Source organism: Lolium perenne, chromosome 3, assembly GCF_019359855.2.
Source record: "Lolium perenne isolate Kyuss_39 chromosome 3, Kyuss_2.0, whole genome shotgun sequence".
In the NCBI taxonomy this organism is placed as follows: domain Eukaryota; kingdom Viridiplantae; phylum Streptophyta; class Magnoliopsida; order Poales; family Poaceae; genus Lolium; species Lolium perenne.
Window position 1 is genome coordinate 215,320,802 of NC_067246.2, and position 11,488 is coordinate 215,332,289.

Here is an 11,488-nt window from a genome sequence, read left to right on the forward strand (position 1 = left end):
GATGGCTCTATATACACGAAGAAGAGAAAACGGCGACAGAAGCCCTTATGTCCCGTATTCATCAACTTCAAAATACTCGAGGCAAGGAGCTGTCAGGTGTCCAAATCACCGCCTACTTCCTTAGGATTAGGGTGCAGCCTCTTCAGGCTCGCAAAAATCCCCTTTGGACGTATGCTGGTGCAAATGACGCCAATAGGCTCTCCAAGGATCTTTCCGTGAAGGACTTGGAGAAGCTTATTCGAAGAATTTCCTCGCTCAGCAAGAAGGATCCTATTCCCTCCTCTTGCCGCGTGGAACCATACAGTGCCGCCAATCCTCTCCCTCAGGTATTTTGTCTTCTCGAATTTTTGTCTTGTTCCGAACTTTTCCTGCTTCTTTTTATTTTAACTTGTCAAATTTTACTGATATCTCTATAATCTTTCTGTTGTCGCTATTTTTCTGCAGAACCATCCAACTTTGGCTTCCCTTCCTCCTCTTCCTGAGGATGGAGAAGTCGAAGAGCAAGCTGTTGTCGCTGAAGACAACCAGGGTTTTTCTCTCCCTGGAAGTGAAGTCGCAGGTTCTCACAAATCTGCGGCTTCCTCTGAAAAAGAAGTCGAATCTGATGCCAGCGAGTCGACGCAATCCCTTCCTCCTGCTGTTTCCCCAAGGAACAAAAGGAAAAGGTCTGAAGCCGTCGACACTGGTACCTCCAAAGCTGCCGAGGAAGTTGCTCCTACTGAAGAGGGGACAACTTTAAATCCTTATGACGCTGCTCTTGTCAGCTCGTAAGTTTCCTTTTACTATTTGCTCTCGAGTTTTTTACTATATTGTCTCTTTATGCTATAACTTGCTTGTTGCAGTGATGAAGAGGGAGATAATCCCGCCATTGACGTGACTGCTCGAACGAGCACGTCTCGCACTTTGGCTGTGTCGGAGGCGCAACCAGATGGAGATGAAACTTCGACACCTCAACTAGGTGTCGAATTTACTGCTCCAGCTGCAAGCCCCCGAGCCCCTTCACCGAAAAGATCAAGGGTTGAACCAGTCGAAGGACCCACCCAACTAAGTGGTGGTTTCACGACTTCCACATTAAATGACGTAAGTCTCTTCCCTTTTTTCCTTCACGTCGGTATTTTGACTTGTAGCTTTCCATCCTTTTTTTTACACTGTATTTGATTTTTCTTTGTCTGGTTCTCTCCTCAGCCTTTAATGAACGAGTTCTTTCGGCTTGGTACCCAATTCGTCGGGTACCGTGATCTTTCGGACTCGCTGAAAGGTACTATGCTGCCTTTTTTCTCTTGATTGCACCTTCTGTGCTATGATCACTAACGCGACAATTTGTTTGCTGTTGATTATTTTTCAGCTGACCTTGCAGAAGCCAACAAACGTGCTGATGCTCTTGCTCTAAAATTGGAGCAGAGCGAAAAGGCTCGCAAGAAAGCTGAATCCAGCGCCGCTGTCGTTGAAGAGCTTCGAAAAAGGCTTCACGACGCGGAGACTTCTCTGAGTGACCATATCACTCAACAAACTGCACGCGAGAATGAGATTATTACTCGCTTATCGTTGCAGTGTCGCCGTTTCGTTAGTAAGTACTTCGACCTCTTTTTGTTTGATTGCTGTCATGTTTTCTATTTTTTGACGATCTATATTTTTCGCCCATAGGGAAGACGCGTCAACCTTATGATCTTGAACTTCCCGAGAACGACGCCCTTCTTGACACGCTCTCCCTTCTCGAGATTCACGGGGATGAAGCACGCCAAGGCATGGAAGATGCTGACTCGGCCCTGGCGAAGCTATTTCCATTCTTCTTCCCGAAGAAAGAAGAGCCAAAGACATTCGGCGAGCTGGCCAAGTGCTTCAATGCTGCAGAGGATCTTGGGCACAATCTTCGCCAAGAAGGATTGAAGGTTGGCGTCGAAGGTACTATTGCTTTGGTTGCGAACAGCCAGCAAAACGTCGATTGGGCCAAGGTTGGAGATGTGCCGAAGATGGAGACAAAAACATGGGTTTCTTTGATTAAGGCTGCCAAGCCCAACTCGAAGAAGATCCTTGCCTTTCTTGGCTTCAAACCTACTCCAGCTCCAAGCTCATCTAAGCCGGAGGTCAAGTAGACGCTTTGTCTTTCCTCTCCCCCTTTTTTTATTTTTCTTTCTTCTTTTTGATGGTGTCGCCAAAGTAGTTATTGGCGACACTTATCCCACTAGCTCCTCTGTACTGTTTTGTAATTATTCCAAAAAATCAATGAAATTCTGTCTTGCTTGATGATTGATCTCGACTCCTTTTAATTTCAGTTGATATTTGATAACTATACTCCAACTCCTATTCCTTCCGATGTTTTGCCTCTTTCTTCTCGATCAAGAAAAGTTCTTGTTGATGCTGAGCTTGGCGAAGGTTCTTTGGGTATGAGTTTGTCGCAAGAGTTGAAAGAACTTCGGCAGCAACTTCAGTATGCGAAGAAGCAAACACTTGTGATGATGGAGCAATCTCGCAGGGCCACTGAAGCCGAAAAAATTGCGCTTCAGCAGGTTCAGGAAGCCATGGCTGCTAAGGAAACCGCCGTTTCTGAAGCTGAAAAAGCGACCGCCCGAGAAAATCTTATGCTCGAGTTGATGAATGAAGCCAGCGCAGATATGTCGGGTATGTTTGCCGCATTTTCTTTTTATAAGGTCACGACACCTTCTATCTTCTCGCCATACCTTCTGTTTCTATCTTTAAAACTCATGCACCGTTTCTTGATAGGTTCCTTTATTGATGCTGCTGCCGAAGAAGAGAGGGTGAATACTAGGACGAACCTCCTTGTTAACCTTTCCCTTGACCATGGTTCTCTGTTCTGGGCTACCCCAGAACGAACCCGACAAATTGTCAGGTTTCAGGACCGTGCCTCTCAGATTCGCGACTTCTTGGACTTCTGCACTAGGACCTTGTCTCTTGTTTACAAGACGATGTTTCCTCGCAACGAAGCACCTGATACACTTCTTGGTTTGATGGAGAAATTTCGAGATGCTTCTAAAATCCATGGATTTGTTCGGGCGCAACTTTCTGCTGGCGCTAGATTTGCTATGATGATGATCAAGATCTGCCATCCCAAATTTGACATGAGCCAAATTGTTTCCAAGTGTTTGGCCAAGATGGCGAAGAAGAAAAGGGATGTCGGTAAAATTGATGGTCATGTGACTCCCGTTGCCGAAGATATGATGGATGAACTTCTTCGGATGGACTCCGAATTCTTCGTTAAGGGCAGCTATGCTGAACACAGTACCCGTCCTGTAAATCGGGTGACCATAGATAACATACTGGGCCATCATTAATTTTTTCCCTTGATTTTTTCTCGGAACTCTTTTGTATATTGTAATCATGTTCTATATTGTATAGCTGATAAACTATTTTTTCTTCGTTGATACCTCAAGTGTCTTGGTGTCGACTTTATTTATTGTATGCGCGAGGTTTTTTAAACCAAAGCGTCGGAATTGTATTGAGCATGCTATATTTGCGGGTACTAGCCCCCGTGCCTTGCTTGATTGCTATTTTGTATGTTTGTTTGTTTCGCGAGGTATTTTATACCATGGCGAAATATTGTCGGGAATGTATTTTGCAAGTCTGAGGCCTAAGCCCCCGAGCATGCCGAAGAAATGTATGTCTCAACTATCTTTACTATATTGCAGCATCGCGAGCCCGCCTCATTAAAAACCTTTTCCGGCCCCACTCGGTGCCCCGAAAAAGGAAAAGAGTGCGTCTGAAAACTCGCGGGCGTTTCAGTACATTGAAGTTTTACAAGGACTATATTTCGACTCTAGGCGTAGAAACGCCTGAGTTGCGCCACGTTCCAGGGATTTTGCTCCTCCACCCTGTCTTCTTGTCCTTTATCCTGTACGCTCCTCCGCCGATTACTTCTGTGACGATGTAAGGTCCAAGCCATGGTGACTCGAGCTTTTCATGGCTTTTTTGCGTGAGCCGAAGGACTAGATCTCCCACCTGAAAGGATCTTGGCCGTAAACGTCGACTATGGTAATTCTTCAGGTCCTGCTGATATTTGGTTACTCGAGAGAGTACTTCATCTCTAGCCTCGTCGAGTGCGTCGACGTCATCCTCTAGCGCTTTTCTCGACACCTCTTCATCATATTCTACGACTCGTGGAGAATCGTGCTCTACCTCAATTGGTAATACTGCTTCCGCTCCATGGACCAAGAAGAACGGAGTTTCTTGTGTCGCTGTGTTTGGTGTTGTTCGTATGCTCCATAATACACTAGGTGTATCGAGCTTTCTCCAGTGGTGCTAGTAAGCGTTTCTTGATGCCGTTGCAGATTATTCCATTGGCTTTCTCGACTTGACCGTTGGTTTGCGGGTGTGCAACCGACGCAAAGTTTAGCTTGATACCCACTTCTTCGCAATAATCTTTGAACTCATTGGATGTGAAGTTACTGCCATTGTCCGTGACGATGCTGTGAGGCACTCCAAACCTGAAGACGAGACTTTTTACGAATTTAACTGCCGATGCCCCGTCTGGTGAGTTTATCGGCTTCGCTTCTATCCACTTTGTAAATTTGTCGACAGCGACCAGCATATACTCCTTTCCTCCTGGCCAGGATTTGTGTAACTTTCCCACCATATCGAGGCCCCACTGAGCAAAGGGCCACGACAAAGGTATTGGCATCAGCTCTGCTGCCGGGGAGTGAGGTTTTGCGGCAAACCTCTGGCACGCATCACAGGTTCGTACTATCTCCTTTGCGTCCTCTATTGCTGTCAACCAGTAAAATCCAGCTCGAAAGACTTTGGCAGCAATAGCTCGGCTACTCGCGTGGTGACCGCAAATTCCTTCGTGTACATCCTTCAGGATTATCCTTCCTTCCTCGGGTGTGACGCACCTCTGTAGTACTCCCGAAATACTTCGTTTGTATAGCTCCCCTTTGACCACAGTAAAAGCCTTAGATCGTCTAATAACTCGCCTTGCTTTGACTGGATCGTCGGGTATTTCCTTCTTCAGGATGTATGATATGTACGTCTGCATCCATGGTATCTGTACCATCATGACCAGGTCCTGATCTTCTTCTTCTTCCTCTAGTACTTCATTGGTAACCCCCGAGGGTTTTTTCTCCTTCTTTTTTGGTTTTGTCGACTTTGTAGATCTCTCTGCTACCTCTTCCCAAAATACACCTGGCGGAACTGCAAGGCATTGCGACCCGATGTTTGCGAGAACGTCGGCTTCGTCATTGCTCAATCTGCTGATATGATTTACTTCGCATCCGTCGAACAGCTTCTCGAGCTCGTTGTAGACTTCCTTGTATGCTATCATACTATCGTTGACTGCGTCGCATTGGGTCATGACTTGCTGAGCTACCAACTGCGAGTCGCCAAAGATTTTTAGTCGAGTTGCACCGCAAGCTTTCGCCATCTTCATCCCGTGTATGAGGGCTTCGTATTCTGCCTCATTGTTAGACGCGTTTGGGAACGTCATCCTCAGAACGTACTTCAGCTTGTCGCCTTCTGGTGATATTAATATCACGCCTGCGCCTGCTCCTTCTAATCTCTTGGACCCATCGAAGTTCATGGTCCAAGTTCTCGATAAGTCTGGTGGTCCTGTGTTTTGCAACTCCATCCACTCCGCGATGAAGTCTGGTAGGATTTGCGACTTGATTGCTTTCCTTTTTTCATACGTGATGTCCCGAGGGGAAAGTTCTATTCCCCAAAGGGAGACACGACCCGTAGCTTCTGGATTGTTTAGTATATTTGACAAGGGAGCTTCATTGACCACTACGATCGGGTGTGCCGAAAAGTAGTGGCGCAATTTTCGTGCGGTTGTGAATACTCCGTATGCTAGCTTTTGGTACTGAGGGTACCTTTGTTTTGAGGGCGATAAAACTTCGCTGACGAAGTATACTGGCCTCTGCACTCCGTGGAGTTTTCCTTCTTCCTCCCTTTCGACGACAAGGACCGTGCTTACCACCTGGGGTGTGGCTGCAATATACAGCAACAGAGGCTCCTTCTCTTTTGGCGCCACCAAGATTGGCGGTGTCGAGATTTTGCGCTTGAGGTCCTCAAAAGCTCTGTCCGCTTCTTCGTTCCACTGGAACTTGTCTCCCTGTTTGATCAAGGCGTAAAATGGTAACGCCTTTTCTCCAAGCCTGGCGACGAATCTGCTTAAGGCTGCGACTCGCCCGGTTAACTGCTGTATTTCTTTCAACTTTGTTGGCTTCCTCATCGTTACGATGGCTTGTATTTTTTCGGGGTTTGCTTCAATCCCTCTTGCTGATACTAGGAACCCGAGAAGTTCTCCTGCAGGGACGCCAAAAGAGCACTTTGTCGGGTTTAGCTTGAGGCAAAACTTGTCGAGGTTGTCGAAAGTTTCCTTCAGGTCCTCAATTAGAGTGTCGCCTTTTTTGGATGTTATGACGACATCGTCGATGTATACTTGTACATTTTTTCCGATCTGCTCTGCTAGGCATTTCTGCATCATCCGCTGATATGTTGCTCCCGCGTTTTTCAACCCGAAGGGCATTGTTCGATAGCAGAACACGCCGTAAGGGGTGATGAACGCTGTTTTCACCTCATCATCTTCTTTCAATCTAATCTGGTTATAACCAGAATAAGCATCCAGGAAGGAAAGACGTTCACATCCTGCCGTGGAGTCGATAATTTGATCGATCCTTGGGAGGGGAAAGTGATCCTTTGGGCAATGTTTATTAAGACACGTAAAGTCGACGCACATGCGAAGGACCTTCGTGTTTTTCTTCGGCACCAGCACTGGGTTAGCTACCCACGTTGCTTCTGTATGAATTTCTTTAATAAAACCTGCTTCTCTGAGTCTGTTGATTTCCGACAGCATAGCCTTGCGGTTTGGTTCCGAAAAACGCCGCAGAGGTTGTTTGATTGGTTTCGCAATTGGATCCAAATGTAAGTGGTGCTCGGCAAGTTCCCTGGGTACTCCTGGCATGTCAGCTGGACACCATGCGAAGATTTTCCAGTGCTCACGGAGGAACTCGACGAGTGCGCTTTCCTATGCGAGGTCCATGTTATTTGCAATGGACGTCGTTTTCTTTGGGTTTGTCGGGTGGATCTGTACTTCCTTGGAATCCTTTGCTGTGTTAAAGGTCGACTCCTTGCTAGGTCTCCCCACGTCTGGTAGTACGTCGTAGTCTGTCGTGAGTTTTGACTCCATGTATTCTGCTTGCATCCCGAAGGTTTCTGAGAGTCGATGAAAGTCCTTATCACATTTATCGGCAAGCGCAAAACTTCCTTTAATTGTGATTGGCCCCTTAGGTCCAGGCATCCTCCACAGCAGGTACGTGTAATGTGGTACTGCCATAAACCTAGCGTATGCTGGACGCCCCAACAGAGCGTGGTATTGCGATGGGAAATCCACGACTTCAAACTCCAGCCTCTCGATCCTGTAATTCTCTCGGGTGCCGAATTGAACGTCGAGATTGATCCTCCCCAGTGGGTAACTTGGCTTCTCTGGTGTGATGCCATGAAAACGCGTATCCGTTGGTTTGAGGTTTGCCAAAGATATGTTCATCTTCCTTAGTGTATCTGCGTACATAAGGTTTAGGCTGCTTCCTCCGTCGATGAAAACTCGAGACACGTCGAATCCTGCAATTACTGCGGGCAAAATAAGTGCTGATTGCCCTGGTCGAGGAACTTGCTGCGGGTGATCCGCAATTGTGAAACCAATATCTTGTCCCGACCAATTGAGATACTCGACTGTTGGTGGAGGCATCTTCTCTGCCATGAACACCTGCCGCGAGATTAATTTCTGAGCTCTATTGGATGGTCTGCCTTTCTGAATCATCGAGACCGCTCCATGGGAGTTGGGATCAACATACAGTGGTGGTGCTGGTGCTGCCGCAATTCTGAGCTGGTGTCGATTTTCTTCCGTAATTGCGGGAGGAGGTGGTAGGTGGATCTCACTCCTAGGTCCTTGGGGGTTTCGACTTGCTGCCTTAGCATGGGCTTGCGCGGCAACCCTCATCATCGCTTGAAAATTCCGATAGTCTTTCTGTAGATGTCCTGACTGCCTTACTCCATTGTTGTCGACGAAGAAGTGCATCTGGCATGGGCCGTTCATCATATCCTCAGGGGTCACAAAGGGCCTCCTAGGTCCATTGTTTGGTCTATTATTTCGCGGATCATCTCTATTGTCACTTCGCTGCTCACTACTTCGTTGATAATTATCTCTATTGCTTCCTCCAGCGCCCGATCGAAACCCGCCCGAGATTTGGCCAGGTGGATCGTAACTCGAGAATCGAGAGAATCGTCGCCTGCCCTGATAGTTTCGACTGCGGTCCTCCTCTGGCGACCTGTGTCGCTTATTGTGCACAGCATCTTCGCCATCTGCCCATTTGTTTGCTATCTCCATTAATGCTGATACTGTTTTTGGGTTAGTCCTTCCCAAATCTTCCACGAAATCTCCTCGCCGGACTCCTGCAACGAACGCGTCTATGGCTCTCTCGTCAGATATGTTTTCTGCCGAGTTTTTGATGATGTTCCACCTTTGGATGTACTTCCTCATTGATTCATCATGTTTCTGTCGGCATGATCTCAACTCCTCGAGTGTCGCAGGCTTTTTGCAGGTAGACCGAAAATTCTTGATGAATATATCCTCGAAATCAGTCCAGCTGTCGATGGAACCTACTGGAAGCTTTTTTATCCAAGATCTCGCAGCTCCACTCAAGTGTACCTGGATGCTTTGCATTGCCGTCGCCCTTGTACCGCCGATTAGCTTCACTGTCTCGAGGTAATCTACCAACCAATCCTCAGGATCCTGCAATCCGTCGAATTTTTTGAAATTATCGGGTAGCTTAAACCCTGAAGGCACCCGAGTTTTTCGGACCCTTCTAGTAAAGCATGGTAGCCCACACATGTCCTCTTCCGCTATATCTGGAGAGTGGCGATGTTCCCTTCTATGTTGTCGTGCCCTGTCTACCCTTGCCCGAGTTTCTGCGTCCCTTTCTTCACCTGTTCTTTCTGGAGCTGCTGCTACAACCGCAGGTCGTGGACTATTTTGCCTTGCTGATCCTTCTGGAGGCGTCGATGCGAACGCTGTTCCCATGGCTCCAACACCTGCCATGGCCATGTTATATAGTGCTTCCCTTGGATCTCCAGGAGGTGGCCTGGATGCGAGGATAAAGGCTTGTGTCGCCATATACCTTGCTTCCGGTGTTTTGGGAATAATGTTTCCTCTCGTGTCTATCGACATAAAGGACATGTCGAGGTTTTGAACTAGATTCTCTCTTTCTGCTTCAGGTATGTTTTGCAGCCTTGACCTTGCCCTGTTCCGAGCTTCTCTGTGGCTATCTCCCGAAGTTCCTGAGTGTTGACTGAGGTCTGCCCTTCGCCTGCTTGACGCGGAAGCTTCCTCCTTTCTCCTGTTCAGCTCAGCTGTTTGTTTTTCCAATTCCCTTCCAGCTCGAGCGAGTCTATATTGGTATGCCTGCAATTCCTCGACCGTGGCGGTTGTCGCCATTGGTTCTGAACCATCCATAGCTTTTGCGGCTCTATCCCATGCTGCTTGCGGCAACTGAACTCTCATACGTGGTGTAGGCCCGATGTATTTGTTGCCTAATCCTCGCCTTAAATCAGAGGGATCCACGTATGGATTTCCTAGATCGTCGAAAGCTTCCGATGTTTCCTCCTAATCACGACTTGCTTCTCCGATGGCGTAGATTTGATGGTAGTTTGAATTCTGCGCCTTGCTGGATTCGGTGACACCATCATAGAGATTGGTGAAGACCTTTCCGATGGTGATAGATTTGTCGATGAAGTCGAAGCTGTCGACGCTTTCGGAATCGCTGCTTATATAGGAGTCCGCAGACGACTCGAAAGACATGTCGCTGAAGATCTTGGCGAGTTTTTCGCTTGCCTTGGTGCTGACGAAGCGTGGCGAAGAGGTTTCTTCGTCGCCTGACTCGGTCGATGATGCCGAGCTTGAAGATTCAGTATGCTCCACAGGAAACCTCGGGAAGGTCGGAATTTCGAGACGATAACTTCCTTCCTTCCCGACGCGAAAGTGGAACCTCCCGAACGTCATCTCCATGGGCTCCTCCGGATATGTATATGCATCCAAACGGGAGGGCGGGTGAGGTACAAAATCAACGAGACCAGTTTCGATCTGTTTACCTCTGTCCATGATGTTGCTTGCTGCCGATGAAGTCGACGATCCTGAACGTGCCATCGAGATCAGCTCCTTGTCGCCTCTAAATCCCACAGACGGCGCCAATTGACAAGGTATTAACTTGTCAATGCCTACAAGTAGTAGACTAGGGTTTCGTTGGATGTAGAGGGCAAGTAGATCTCGAAGGTTTCAGCCGAAAAGTGCTCGACAAAATAAAGCTAGGGTTTGCTCAACAATGATTCGATATATCTCTCGTCCCTCGACTCCCCCTTATATATGAGGCGGAGCCGAGGGATTCATATTGTACAAGTTACAGAGTCCGGGGAGGTTTCTAACTCATCCCGCAAGATTACATACAACACTTATTATTACAACTCTAGCTTTCCTTAATAATATCTTTTGGGCTTCCGAGTCTTCATATTCTTCGAGTAGTGGGCCTTCAGTAAACCCCGGGTACTATCTTCGGCAGGCCCATTGGGGATGCCTATGTCACCCAGTGTATAAGGGACTTTCCTGCACATTGTAACACATGTATATGTACTGATCCTTGACGCTATGTGAATACAAGTTGCTCATTCACAACATGGTATCAGAGCTTAGGTTTAGCTCCACTTGCACGTAGCAACTCCGTGCTGCCGTCGTCAATCTCTGGCGAGTTCTCCGGCGATCTCTCCGGCGAGTTCTCCGGCGACTGTTCCTGCTTCGGCCTACTCCTACCATGGCCGCCTCCTTCCGCGTCCCGCTCCGGCTGGCCCTGCCTCGGCCAGCTCTGCCTCCGGCCGCCACGGCCGGACGTGCCTCCGGCCGCCTCCACTGCAGCCTGCCCCGGGCTTCCTCCGGCGCACCGCCTCTGCTCCGCCCCTGGTCGGCGCCACCTCCGGCCGCCCTTGCCGTGGCACGCCCCGGCCGGTGCCCGCTCAGGCCGCCTCGGCTGCGGCCCGCCCTAGCCGGCCCTGCCCCAGCCGCCTCCGCCTTCGGTCGCCTCTTGCGTGGCCCGCCCTGCCCTGGACGGCTCCGCCTCTGGTCATTGAGCTCGGGCCTCTGCCGGTCGGATCAAGCTCTGCATGATCCCGATCTAGATCAGGTAATTTTTTTAAGATAGCGTCCTGCTCATCTGGTTTTGTTAGTATTCCTCGCTGCCTAGTGATCTTTGATGGTACCAACTATGGAGAGTTTGTTGCATTTATGCGCATTCACATGCGTGGCCTTTGACGGTGGGGTGTTCTTACCGCTGAGGTCTCTTGTCCGCCGCACCCCACTGCTCTTGTGCCTCCTGCCCCGCCGCCAGTGCCACAGGCCCTTGCTGAGGATGCTACTCAAGCTGCTCAGGATGCAGTCAAGTCTGCTGAGGTTGCTGCTGATGAGGCATAGGAGCAGCAGGTACTTGCTTATTCAGAGACT